Here is a 15,299-nt window from a genome sequence, read left to right as displayed (position 1 = left end):
AGATGCAACACTCCTCCAATGAAAAGCAGTGGCGCCACGAGTACACTGAGAGACAACACAATAAGTGTCAGGAGCCCAAGATTGTTCAACTGCCTCCTAACACACATAAGGGGGATTACCAATAAACCCCTGGCTGTCTTCAAGAAGACACTAGACAGGCACCTAAAGTTAGTATCTGACCAGTCGGGCTGTGGTTAGTAAGTCGGTCTGCGTGCAGCCAGCAATAACAGCCTGACTGATCAGACCCTGATCCACCACTAGGCCTGGTCTCTGACGGAGCCGCGGGGGCGTTGAGCCCCGAAACCCTCTCCAGGTATGCTCCAGGAATACCTCTTACATACGATTTATTTTTATGTATGGAACAATCATTTCGTAAAAATCAAGAAAGTATACAGAAGCACGTAATGATTCACGTTTGTCATCAGTGAATTGAGTGAGAAATACGAATTACGTGACTGGAAGAGCGAAGAATTGGTAGTAGGCACAAACAGGTTGTTTATCATTAGTCACGTGAAATAGAGGACATTTTTGGAAATTAAATTTCCAACTAGTTACATTGACACAATGAAAACTAACGTTCAAGTCTAAAAATTCGGCTTAGGAGTATTTCCGTGAAATACTCGAAATAAGGGGGAGTAAGAGAAATAACGCAATCTGTGATGATGATTAACAGAACTAACGCTCCCTGGGATAGAGATTAGCAGAAATAACGCACCCTGGGATGGAGATTAACAGAAATAACGCACCCTGGGATGGAGATTAACAGAAATAATGCACCCTGGGATGGATATCAACAGAAATAACGTTCCCTGCGATGGAGATTATCAGAAATAACACTCCCTGGGCTCGAGATTAACAGAAATAACGCACCTTGAGATTGAGATTAACAGAAATAACGCACCCAGAGATGGATATTAACAGAAATAATGCACCATTAGATAGAGATTAACAAAAATAACGCACCTTGGGATTGAGATTAAGAGAAATAATGCACCCAGAGATGGAGGTTAACAGAAATAACGCACCCTGGAATGGATATTAATAGAAATAACGCACCAAGGGATAGAGATTAACAGAAATAACGCACCCTGGGATGGAGATTAACAGAAATAACGCACCAAGGGAAGGAGATTAACAGAAATAATGCACCCTGGGATCTAGATTAAGAGAAATAACGCACCCTGAGATGGAGATTAAAAGAAATAACGAACTCTGGGATGGAGATTAACAGAAATAACGCACCCAGGGATGGAGATTAATAGAAATAACGCAACTGGGGATGGAGAGTAACAGAAATAACGAACTCTGGGATGGAGATTAATAGAAATAACGCACCCTGGGATGGAGATTAACATAAATAACGCTCCCTCGGGTGGAGACTAACAGAAATAACAAACCCTGGGATGTAGATTATCAGAAATAATGTCCCCTGGGATGGAGAGTAACAGAAATAACGCACCCTGGGATGGAGAGTAAAAGAAATAACGCACCCTGGGATGGAGAGTAACAGAAATAACGCACCCTGGGATGGAGAGTAACAGAAATAACGCACACTGGGATGGAGAGTAACAGAAATAACGCACTCTGGGATGGAGAGTAACAGAAATAACGCACCCTGGGATGGAGAGTAACAGTAATAACGCACCCTGGGATGGAGAGTAACAGAAATAACGCACCCTGGGATGGAGAGTAACAGAAATAACGCACACTGGGATGGAGAGTAACAGAAATAACGCACCCTGGGATGGAGAGTAACAGTAATAACGCACCATGGGATGGAGAGTAACAGAAATAACGCACACTGGGATGGAGAGTAACAGTAATAACGCACCCTGGGATGGAGAGTAACAGTAATAACGCACCCTGGGATGGAGAGTAACAGAAATAACGCACACTGGGATGGAGAGTAACAGAAATAACGCACACTGGGATGGAGAGTAACAGTAATAACGCACCCTGGGATGGAGAGTAACAGTAATAACGCACCATGGGATGGAGAGTAACAGAAATAACGCACCCTGGGATGGAGATCAACAGTAAACCAGGAATACAGATGAATGGTTCAGAGAACCGACATGTTGTTGAATTAGACACATGTGCAACTCTTGGGTATCTTTATTGAGGAAACGTTTCGCCACACAGTGGCTTCATCAGTCCATACAAAGCAGAAACTTGAAGAACAGGAGGAGAATGAGGTAATCAGTCCCTCAGCCTTGAGTCGATGTGGTCAGTCCATCAATCTTGAATAGAATGTATTCTATTCAAGAATGTATTCTATTCAAGACTGAACACATCGACTCAAGGCTGAGGGACTGATTACCTCATTCTCCCCCTGTTCTTCAAGTTTATCCTTTGTAAGGACTGATGAAGCCACTGTGTGGTGAAACGTTTCCTCAATAAAGGTACCCAAGAGTTGCACATGTGTCTAATTCAACCGAACCAGGAATACGCAGTGTCAGATTACCTTAACGAAAGAACACTTGCAGTTGCTCACAGCCTAATTAACAAAAAACACAAAAACATTAATAAAGTAACAGAACAAGTTAACAATAACAAGGTAATAAAGAAGTAATGCAGAAGACGTGTGACAATAAAGTTGAAACGTCTTCTTAAATAATTTTAGCTCACGTTTTCCCTCAGAGACGAAGAGAACACTAAGACTGGTGTGGAAGCTTTATATTGCTGGCAGTGTTGTTCAGGTGAGGTTCACAGTAATCAAAATGTTCAAACATCTGCCTCTATCTGTACCAAGATAAGGCTGACGTGATTATAGCGGCAGTGTCGGAGACGCAGTAAGATCGTCCACGATGTAACGATGATTTGCATCCTTTTGATAAACGTAATTCATGATGATCATGCAAAGTATACATTACACGAACCAACTTAAGTGTTTTCTTCAGATGTTCCTGGTCAGAATGATAAGTCTAAATTTATCTCTCATTTATTCTCTCTCTCTCTCTCTCTCTCTCTCTCTCTCTCTCTCTCTCTCTCTCTCTCTCTCTCTCTGTTTCCCTCTCGCTCTTTATATATATATGTCGTGCCGAATAGGTAAAACTTGCGATTTTGGCTTAAATATTAACGCTCTTCTTGCTGAATAAAGCAAGCGAATATTTGTGTATGCAATAATTTCACAGTAACCATTATGAACCTAACGAAGAAATATATTTCAATGTGTTTATTTATTATTAAATTACTTTTTATATAATGTATTTAAAACGTGACATTACGTGAAATAAATAAGTTAAAATCACATGGATGAGCCTCCTATAGCTATACAACTCTGCCATTGTCAAGCAGAAATCACACTCACAACTACGTGTGGATACATAACATTTACCCCTGTATCCCATGTACTATTCCAAATCTCACAGGTGTGTCTCCGAAAACTGCTGGAGCCACCCAACATGAGTACACATATACATTAAGAAATCAGTTAGCATGTACATCACGAAGGATTGTACATGATCATAGACCGCTGACACAACCTCCACCATCCCACACTGATGGTGTACATCTGACCACAAGAAATTCATAACACAGCGTGAAATACACAGCACACAAACCTAAAATACAGTGGAACCCCGCTTAACAATCACCTCCAAATGCGACCAATTATGTAAGTGTATTTATGTAAGTGCGTTTGTACGTGTATGTTTGGGGGTCTGAAATGGACTAATCTACTTCACAATATTCCTTATGGGAAAAAATTAGGTCAGTACTGGCACCTGAACATACTACTGGAATGAAAAAAGTTCGTTAACCGGGGGTCCACTGTATATCCTGTATTTATACCTACTAGCCCTAAAAATTCCCCCTCCCCCGGCTATTCACAACCAATTAGACATATACAATAATGACTGTTAACTCAAGATCCAAGCACACATCTCCTTTATTTGCCAGCAAAGGCCATGTAACCTCATCGCAGATAAGGTTTGAATTTTTAATAACACACAAACACCAACGACAGGTTATGTATATATTTAATCAATATAACAGAACACACATCATGCAGTACAAAGCACACAGAACACATATACAGAAGTACATTCTGACAAACAGATGAAGACATTAAGATACACAATGACATTACCCTTACAAACAGTAATGCCGTACACATTAAATACATGAAAAATGGAGTGTACGTAAATGAGTGTCTAACAAGAAAACGTCAAAACTTTCTGTTCAGGCTGAGAAAACTTAAACAGGAAAACAAAATACATCAGTGTTTCACGCGAGATGGGAAAATACTAGTAAGGAAAACATCAACAGGACAACAATATACTATCTCAAACGAACATGATTTCTCTACCTTCCTTAGAAAAGCTGACATTTCAGTAACAGATTAGATAAGTGCCCTTAATACATATATACGTGTGGTGCATATAGTGTACCTTACTATTATATTGTGCATTATTATTTTTTTTATTTTTCATCACTAACTAATGCCAACTACCTCCAATATTTTATACTTCTTTCTTACTACTATTAATTGCTCATAATTTTGTGTTACAAGTCAAATCTTACTCCAAATTAATATTATTCATTGTTCTTACCTGCCCATTTAATTTTGTTTACCACTACTTGTTTTAGTCACTTTTTATTGTGCATGAAAGGTATAAAATACCGACAATATGAAAGTTAAGACACATGTGCAACATCTGGATATCTTTATTGTAGACGTTTCGCCATCCAGTGGCTTTATCAATACAGATTCTAGGACAGAATATGAAGACAGTAGAACTATATACAAAAGATGAGGTAATCAGTCCCTCGGCCTTGGAGTTAGTGTTCACAGCATCGTGGTGGAGGAGAATATTCTCCTCCACCACGATGCTGTGAACACTAACTCCAAGGCCGAGGGACAGATTACCTCATCTTTTGTATATAGTTCTACTGTCTTCATATTCTGTCCTAGAATCTGTATTGATAAAGCCACTGGATGGCGAAACGTCTACAATAAAGATATCCAGATGTTGCACATGTGTCTTAACTTTCACTTTTTATTGTGTACAATTAGTGTATATTCCAATTACTTTTTTGCAAGTACCAAAACTATCTTTTGCTAGCTAGTACCAACTACCTCATATTTTTTTACTTTTTATTACCTGGAGTTTACCTGGAGAGAGTTCCGGGGGTCAACGCCCCCGCGGCCCGGTCTGTGACCAGGCCTCCTGGTGGATCAGAGCCTGATCAACCAGGCTGTTGCTGCTGGCTGCACGCAAACCAACATACGAGCCACAGCCCGGCTGGTCAGGAACCAACTTTAGGTGCTTGTCCAGTGCCAGCTTGAAGACTGCCAGGGTTCTGTTGGTAATCCCCCTTATGTATGCTGGGAGGCAGTTGAACAGTCTCGGGCCCCTGACACTTATTGTATGGTCTCTTAACGTGCTAGTGACACCCCTGCTTTTCATTGGGGGGATGTTGCATCGTCTGCCAAGTCTTTTGCTTTCGTAGTGAGTGATTTTCGTGTGCAAGTTCGGTACTAGTCCCTCTAGGATTTTCCAGGTGTATATAATCATGTATCTCTCCCGCCTGCGTTCCAGGGAATACACTGCAATAAACTGCTCAACTTATTTAATATTACAAATCAGATCTTACTCCTAAACCAATATTATTTCATAGTGACTATCTGTCCATTTAACTTTATTTACCATTACTTAATTTAGTCCCTCTATATTTTCTCCTTTATTTTAGCTTTATATAACTACCTTAGTTCATATATTCACAATTGTTAAAATAATCAAGGTGCTATTCTCAGGTGCTAAAGTATAATAAGTTCATTATTTTGCCATTATATTCCCTAGCTCATTTATTTGATTACCACTTAATTGTTCACCACAACTTATATTAGTCCCTTTTATATTGTTTTCCCTAATTCTAACTTTAAAGAATTACCTTTAAAGTACTACCTATCGAGAACAACGTCCAGTATTGGGCCCCTACTTAAACAAGATGGGTCCTACACAGATGACAGCAAGGAAATGAGTGAGCTACTCAAGTCCCAATATGACTCAGTTTTTAGCAAGCCGCTAACCAGACTGAGAGTCGAAGATCAAAATGAATTTTTTATGAGAGAGCCACAAAATTTGATTAACACAAGCCTATCCGATGTTATCCTGACGCCAAATGACTTCGAACAGGCGATAAATGACATGCCCATGCACTCTGCCCCAGGGCCAGACTCATGGAACTCTGTGTTCATCAAGAACTGCAAGAAGCCCCTATCACGAGCCTTTTCCATCCTATGGAGAGGGAGCATGGACACGGGGGTCGTCCCACAGTTACTAAAAACATCAGACGTAGCCCCACTCCACAAAGGGGGCAGTAAAGCAACAGCAAAGAACTACAGACCAATAGCACTAACATCCCATATCATAAAAATCTTTGAAAGGGTCCTAAGAAGCAAGATCACCACCCATCTAGAAACCCATCAGTTACACAACCCAGGGCAACATGGGTTTAGAACAGGTCGCTCCTGTCTGTCTCAACTATTGGATCACTACGACAAGGTCCTAAATGCACTAGAAGACAAAAAGAATGCAGATGTAATATATACAGACTTTGCAAAAGCCTTCGACTTGTGTGACCATGGCGTAATAGCGCACAAAATGCGTGCTAAAGGAATAACAGGAAAAGTCGGTCGATGGATCTATGATTTCCTCACTAACAGAACACAGAGAGTAGTCGTCAACAGAGTAAAGTCCGAGGCAGCTACGGTGAAAAGCTCTGTTCCACAAGGCACAGTACTCGCTCCCACCTTGTTCCTCATCCTCATATCCGACATAGACAAGGATGTCAGCCACAGCACCGTGTCTTCCTTTGCAGATGACACCCGAATCTGCATGAGAGTGTCTTCCATTGCAGACACTGCAAGGCTCCAGGCGGACATCAACCAAATCTTTCAGTGGGCTGCAGAAAACAATATGAAGTTCAACGATGAGAAATTTCAATTACTCAGATATGGTAAACATGAGGAAATTAAATCTTCATCAGAGTACAAAACAAATTCTGGCCACAAAATAGAGCAAAACACCAACGTCAAAGACCTGGGAGTGATCATGTCGCAGGATCTCACCTTCAAGGACCATAACATTGTATCAATCACATCTGCTAGAAAAATGACAGGATGGATAATGAGAACCTTCAAAACTAGGGAGGCCAAGCCCATGATGACACTCTTCAGGTCACTTGTTCTATCTAGGCTGGAATGTTGCTGCACACTAACAGCACCTTTCAAGGCAGGTGAAATTGCCGACCTAGAAAATGTACAGAGAACTTTCACGGCGCGCATTACGGAGATAAAACACCTCAATTATTGGGAGCGCTTGAGGTTCCTAAACCTGTATTCCCTGGAACGCAGGAGGGAGAGATACATGATTATATACACCTGGAAAATCCTAGAGGGACTAGTACCGAACTTGCACACGAAAATCACTCACTACGAAAGCAAAAGACTTGGCAGACGATGCACCATCCCCCCAATGAAAAACAGGGGTGTCACTAGCACGTTAAGAGACCATACAATAAGTGTCAGGGGCCCGAGACTGTTCAACTGCCTCCCAGCACACATAAGGGGGATTACCAACAGACCCCTGGCAGTCTTCAAGCTGGCACTGGACAAGCACCTAAAGTCAGTTCCGGATCAGCCGGGCTGTGGCTCGTACGTTGGTTTGCGTGCAGCCAGCAGCAACAGCCTGGTTGATCAGGCTCTGATCCACCAGGAGGCCTGGTCACAGACCGGGCCGCGGGGGCGTTGACCCCCGGAACTCTCTCCAGGTAAACTCCAGGTAAACTATCATATTCCCAAGCTCCATTATTTCATCATCACTTTATTTGTTCACCACAAATTATTTTAGTCCCTTTTATATTGTCTCCTTTATTTTAGCTTTAAAAAGCTACCTTAGCTCATTTTTTTACATTTGTTAAATAATTCAGGTGCTATTTTTTAGCTTTAGAATATTTACTTTGTTTTATACTTAATTCTGACTATAGATTCACTATAAATCTTATGATAACAAGCATTGATCCTGATACCAACCTCTTATTTAATGACTTAAATGAATCAAACAGCAACTGTAACTACTACACAGCAGAACAATCAAAGGCACTTCTCAGAGCCAACAACAACATAACTGTCTTTAACTACAATGTCAGATCTTTAAGTAAACATTACGATGACCTCATAGCATTACTAAATTCCCTGCATGCCAATATGTCCATTACACTAACTGAAACCTGGCTAAAGCCTGATGCTACTGATGTCTATGCCATTCCTGGTTACACAGTGTTGCAACCCCTGAATGGGTTACAATGATTATTATGTATATATGTAATGTATATTACCTTTTCATATAATTTTATATTGCTTATATTTGCGATAATAGCTAAATCGCAAATGTATTGCTTTATATTGTTATTTGACGTAGCTTATGTTGTTAGGATGTACATAATATGTGCTCAGTTAGTCTTGATTGTCAAACTACTGTAATTATCGCTTGTCGCTCGTTATATTGCCGGCTTCTCGCTGGGTGACTGCTGCCCACGGAGCTATCACGTGATCGAGGGGGGGTGTCCTCACCTCTCGTGAAGTTTTCAGTCTGCTCTAGACTCGCTTGCTGGTTGGACAGATTGTCTGTCTCATTATTCTTGTTAGTTCTGTAGAACTTTGTTCACAGAACATTGTAAAGACTTAGTGATTTTCGACGTTGTACTGAGGTTGTGTGTCACATAGACACTCTGAGTATCTCAGGTCCTTGGCTATAGCTTCTGACCTAATTTTGTACTGGTTTCTGTGTATTGTCACAGTCGCGTTTTTCCTATGCTGAATATAGATTCAGTAGTATGGGAGTTTTGTAACTTTTGTGGAGGATCTGCTGATGGTCCCTACTTAGTGTCGTTATATTATCTCCCAGTTCCTGATTCTGTGTCACAGTCGCATATTGCATTGCTATTGGGCTTAGCATTCTTTGTTGTTCAAGCAGACTGTTCGGGTTGCCAGTCGGTCAAGAAGTTAGTTTATTTGAGGACTTTGTCAGTCACTTGTTTAAGTCTTATTCGAGTCTTGAGACATAGCTAACTACTTAAGAGCACTTACACGCATACACACACTTACTTGTACATATTTGTAATATCTTATTAAATGTTAATGTACCTGATGGTACTTAAGAATTATAAATGTGATATGTGCTTTCAGCACAATAATATTGAACTCGAGAGATTGATTTTATTTTGATTGCTGTGATTTAATTTACTTTGATAATATACCTCTAGACTTTATAAATTTGTTAAATTTTAATTTCTCTAGTTAGTAGCATACCAGTTGTAATCCTAAAGCACTATTGAACCATACTGAATTTTAATGGATAATTGGACAAGGATACTGACTACTTGTTATGAAAACCCAGTAACAGGCTGGATGCTAGAAGGGCAGTCCTTTCTAGTATTCACTGGAGATCTCTAAGCTTTTAGAATCGTGTTTTTTGTAACAAATGGGGGCTTGTCCGGGATGCTATTGATCCAAGGTGTTGGAGAAATTGTCCAGTTTGACATACTAGTACTTCTATGGTCAAACGCTTTGAGTACTTTCCTAATCTGAAGACTTTGAGTTTAGTCTTGTACAACATACCAGGTGGATGTATGTACTTGACTGAGTCTCTTGATCCAAGGAGATGGAAATACTGTTTATGAGTTCTAACTCTAAGACATCCAACACTAAAATTCCTATTAGGATTATAGTTTCCCATAATCACTCTCTCGTAGTACAATTATTTTCGTGATGTATGCCAAAGTGAAACAGTTAATTGATACTCTGACTTTGTCTGAGTTAAGTACATTAAAACTTCAGACGTGTTGGCAAGTAGCCAAGTATCTCGGTGTGACGTATAACAGGAATTACACCGCAGAAACTGCCAGAGCATTAATTAAAGATATATTGTTTCCTGCTCATACAGAGATGTCTGATTATGATTCAGATTCAGAAAGCCTAGTGTCACAATTAGGAAGTATGACTCTATTTGATGAAGAAAGAGCAACTAGAGCAGAAGTGAGCCTAGTGTCTGAGCCTAGTGTAGCTCAGTTCTCGCTTGCTCCTTCCTTCACTGACACTATAGTACAGAGTATAGCTGGTAGTATGACACAGCCTAATACTAGTACAGTGTATGATACACCTGTATCTACTTATCCTAGACCAGATCTAGACTCTCTAGAGACGGCTGGACGAAGTGTCCGACCTAAGGACAGTCCAGAAAGACATGTTAATTTCCCTACTCCTCCATTACCTACTGGTCCTATCTCTCAGGAACAGTTTGAGAGGTTTGAACGCCTCATTATGTTGCAGACTGCACAAATAGAGGCACAGAGGAAATTGAACGAAGAAGATTTCCAAAGAGAAAATGTTCGTCTGTTAAGACAACAGACTGGTAGATCACAGGACACATTTAATGTGCAGAAAGCTGCATCCATGGTTCCTAAGTTTTTTGAAAGTGACTTAGACACATATTTTGATGTGTTTGAGAACCAGGCTCGTGCTATGAACTGGCCACGTAAGCACTGGGCAACATTGTTGCATACTGCTTTGACGGGAAAAGCTCAAACCTGTACTGCAGCTTTGCCATTTGCTAAGTACATTAGTTATGACGCTGTCAAACAAACAATTCTAGAGACATATAACTTGTTACCTGTAAGTTATCAAAGAGCATTTCGTACGTTACAACGACGACAAGATCAAACTTGTGTAGAGTTTGCTCGTGAGAAAAAAGTTGCATTTCAGAGGTGGTGTAGGTCTGCCAAGTGTAACAACTACGACAGTCTTGTTCAGTTGTTACTACACGAAGAGTTTAACAACTGTATGTCTGCTGACATACAAGAATATCTGATCGATCATACTACCTCGGATATTCTGGAAACTGCAGCATTAGCAGACAATTACGAGATTTCTCACAAACTTGTGCGTACTAAAACACAGAGAAACAAGTTAACTAAAAATTGTCCTAGAAGTTGGCAACTTAAATCAGCTGCTCATTGCCGGCCTGATGTACCTGCTACTGTAACTTCTCGTACCTTTACCAGGAAAACTCACAATCCTGAATCTGTCTCTGTGGCTAGACAGAAATCTGGTATCGAGAAGAAGAAAGTTAAATGTACCTATTGTAACAGGAAAGGACATGCTAGAGAGTATTGCTATAAGTTAGAAAGAGATACGAGAAACAGTCGTGGGGTTGGCGCCCCCACTCAAGTCGTATCCTCTTCCGAGCAACAAAGACACCAAAATCCTAGCAATACCTCTGAACCTACTGTTTTAGATAATGTTACTCAGGATAGATGACTAGCGTCAGAAAGTGTATCTGACGAAAAGATTCGTTCAGCGATGAGTCCTTACTTTTCGAGAGATAAAGTAGGATTTGACGAATCACATCTAACTGAGATAATTTCTTTCAGAGACACTGGCAGTTATCTCACGTTATTAAGAGAAGATGTACTGCCCATAACTGACGATACCTATTGCAAGATAGATGTATTGTTAGAAGCCTATGGAGGGGCTGTTATAAAAGTGCCTCTTCACAAAGTTTATATTCAAACAAGCTATTACACTGGTTATATTTCAGTGGGTATATCCAGTGGTGTATTTCCCATCAGGTCAGTGGACTTGTTGATAGGGAACGATATCCTTCATGCTGGTATATGTAAAGAACCACTTGTGATTGATAATAACACTGATGATAATTATGCCATTGAAGCTTGTAGAGAGAAACCTATTTTATTTCCTCTCAGCGCAATTACTAGAGCTATGTCAAAGATTCAACAACCATCCTTGTCTCCTGTTGAGTTAGTTGATGACGATGATTTGGGGTTGAATATGTTGTTTAGTGACGCTCTGCGCCCAGGGTCATTAACACTGACTCCCCCCGGTCATCAACCTAGTCAGGATACAACTGACGTTAAATTTCTAACTCATGATGATTTAATCAAGGATCAGTTTGTTGATCAGTCACTGGAAAGACCGAGAGATATAGCAGTTACTGAGAGTGAAGCAAAGGATCTCGATAATTGTTACTATTATAGTAACGGTGTACTGATGGAGAAAAATACATGTAAGTTGTCAGCTGATAGTGTTTCCAACACAGTCAAGCATCTAGTAGTGTTACCAGTTACATTTCGTGAACAAGCCATTGATTTTGCTCACAATAGTCCCATAGGAGGACATTTGGGTGTCAAGAAGACACTCAGTAAACTGGCAAAACATTTTACTTGGCCAAAGATGAAGGAAACAGTAGCTGATCATGTGCGACGTTGCCATGTGTGTCAAGTGACAGGCAAGCCGGCATACACACCTCCACCTACACCTCTCACTATGAGCTCTAGTAGCAAAGTTCAGTTCATCTGGACTAGACATTGTTCAAATTTGTTCAAAAGGTTGAAGCGCTTGCTATCCTCTGCTTCTGTGTTGAAAAGTCCTAATTTCAATCTTCCCTTCTTTTACATATAGATGCAAGTGGTTATGCAGTGGGTGCTGTGCTGCTCCAACAGTCAACATCCACTGATATTCTCCATCCTATATGTTACTATTCATCTAAGCTTAAACGACACCAGAAAAATTATGCCACTATTGAGAAAGAGGCTCTAGCTCTTGTGGTGTCCTTAGAACATTTTGACGTGTATTTGGGCACTTCCCCATTTAAAATTAACGTTTTTTCAGACCACAATCCACTCACCTATATAAACACCATGAAGAGTAAGAATGCTAGGATCATGAGGTGGGCTCTCAGAATCCAACCTTATTCTATTAGTATAAAACACATAAGTGGTCATTGTAATGTAATTGCTGACGCTCTGTCTCGTCCTTAATAATTATCAGTTACATTAAATTAACGTAATTTTATTCCCAAATACCTTTTGTTACTTGCTATGTCAAATTCAGTAAAGTAACTTAATCCCTCCAGCCCATATTAACTATATATACTCATGTCATGTCTAATTATTATATTTATATATTCACAGTATTGTGTGTAAGGAGACAAGCTGAGTGTTGAGTGGGTAGTGTCGTGTGGGCGAGGTACTGCGCGTGACGCAACATTGTCCTGCCGCAGACCCCCCCCCCTCACTACACACCTTAAGCTGTTTCATACTCAGATGTTCATACTGCCTCGCATTCCACAACCACTACTTAAGAGTGGAATGCAGTCTCCTCTACTATGATCGAGACTCAATGTGCCCTCCTTGTCAGCACTATCCAGTCTCTACACTGATGTATATAACCACGAGTATGCAGATACGATACTGTGTACTGCCCTAGTACTAGGGGCATATCCTAGTGACGGATGCTGTGAAATTGTAGCGGTGCTTGGCATTGATTATTATTTATATTAAATAATATTGATATGTAATCAGTAATAATGTGAAAGACATTAATGCAACTCCTAGTGCGACCCTCTGTCGTGTTGGGGGGGAGGTTTTGCAACCCCTGAATGGGTTACAATGATTATTATGTATATATGTAATGTATATTACCTTTTCATATAATTTTATATTGCTTATATTTGCGATAATAGCTAAATCGCAAATATATTGCTTTATATTGTTATTTGACGTAGCTTATGTTGTTAGGATGTACATAATATGTGCTCAGTTAGTCTTGATTGTCAAACTACTGTAATTATTGCTTGTCGCTCGTTATATTGCCGGCTTCTCGCTGGGTGACTGCTGCCCACGGAGCTATCACGTGATGGAGGGGGGGGAGTGTCCTCACCTCTCGTGAAGTTTTCAGTCTGCTCTAGACTCACTTGCTGGTTGGACAGATTGTCTGTCTCATTATTCTTGTTAGTTCTGTAGAACTTTGTTCACAGAACATTGTAAAGACTTAGTGATTTTCGACGTTGTACTGAGGTTGTGTGTCACATAGACACTCTGAGTATCTCAGGTCCTTAGCTATAGCTTCTGACCTAATTTTGTACTGGTTTCTGTGTATTGTCACAGTCGCGTTTTTCCTATGCTGAACATAGATTCAGTAGTATGGGAGTTTTGTAACTTTTGTGGAGGATCTGCTGATGGTCCCTACTTAGTGTCGTTATATTATCTCCCAGTTCCTGATTCTGTGTCGCAGTCGCATATTGCATTGCTATTGGGCTTAGCATTCTTTGTTGTTCAAGCAGACTGTTCGGGTTGCCAGTCGGTCAAGAAGTTAGTTTATTTGAGGACTTTGTCAGTCACTTGTTTAAGTCTTATTCGAGTCTTGAGACATAGCTAACTACTTAAGAGCACTTACACGCATACACACACTTACTTGTACATATTTGTAATATCTTATTAAATGTTAATGTACCTGACGGTACTTAAGAATTATAAATGTGATATGTGCTTTCAGCACAATAATATTGAACTCGAGAGATTGATTTTATTTTGATTGCTGTGATTTAATTTACTTTGATAATATACCTCTAGACTTAATAAATTTATTAAATTTTAATTTCTCTAGTTAGTAGCCTATCAGTTGTAATCCTAAAGCACTATTGAACCATACTGAATTTTAATGGATAATTGGACAAGGATACTGACTACTTGTTACGAAAACCCAGTAACAGGCTGGATGCTAGAAGGGCAGTCCTTTCTAGTATTCACTGGAGATCTCTAAGCTTTTAGAATCACGTTTTTTGTAACACACAGCCATACACAACTGTAGGCCAGATCAACAAGGGGGTGGCACAGCTATGTACTACTCAGACCAACTAGAATGTATCACTAATACTTGCACAAGGGATGAACATGGGAAATATGTAATAGCTAAATTCAAATTCAAATACCTACAAAAACCTCCCACATTGATAACCATCTACAGAGTACCACAGTCAAACATTAGCCAATTTAGTCAAAACCTAGGAAGTATGATAACTGATGCACGCATGAACAAAGATCACTTACTACTCTCAAGTGACTTCAATATAAATCTCCTGCAAGACCAGGACCTATATGTTACTGAATTCACAAACACAATGAGTAACTGCATGTTGCTACCAACAGTAACAAAACCTACAAGAGTTACAGAGACTAGTGTTTCCCTACTAGACCACATCTGGACCAACACCATATTCCCTTTAAAATCAGGCATAATCACAGATAATACCACAGACCACTACCCTACCTTCCTCATAACAAATCTTGGCAAATTACCTCAAGACACTACTAAAGTCACCTTCAGACTTCACAATGAGACAGCCATTAATAACTTCACAACAGCAGTAACAAACATTGACTGGCACACTGAGCTAGAAATCTATATAGATATTGACGAATGTATTAATAATTTT

At 40.0% G+C, this 15,299-nt stretch overlaps 1 protein-coding gene across 1 annotated transcript in view; it reads right to left on the bottom strand.

Moving 5' to 3' along the window:
* The window catches only part of LOC128696631 (cytochrome P450 9e2-like), a 124,032-nt gene extending 121,245 nt beyond the window's left edge, over positions 1-2,787 (bottom strand). Inside the window, exon 1 of the mRNA XM_070094617.1 lies at positions 2,629-2,787. The gene's annotated coding sequence lies outside the window, so the exon portion shown is untranslated. The remainder of the gene's footprint in view (positions 1-2,628) is intronic.
* Positions 2,788-15,299: the final 12,512 nt, after the last annotated feature.

The sequence above is a fragment of the Cherax quadricarinatus genome, chromosome 46, assembly GCF_038502225.1.
Source record: "Cherax quadricarinatus isolate ZL_2023a chromosome 46, ASM3850222v1, whole genome shotgun sequence".
NCBI classification, from domain to species: Eukaryota; Metazoa; Arthropoda; class Malacostraca; order Decapoda; family Parastacidae; genus Cherax; species Cherax quadricarinatus.
This window is presented reverse-complemented; position numbering and strand designations above follow the sequence as displayed.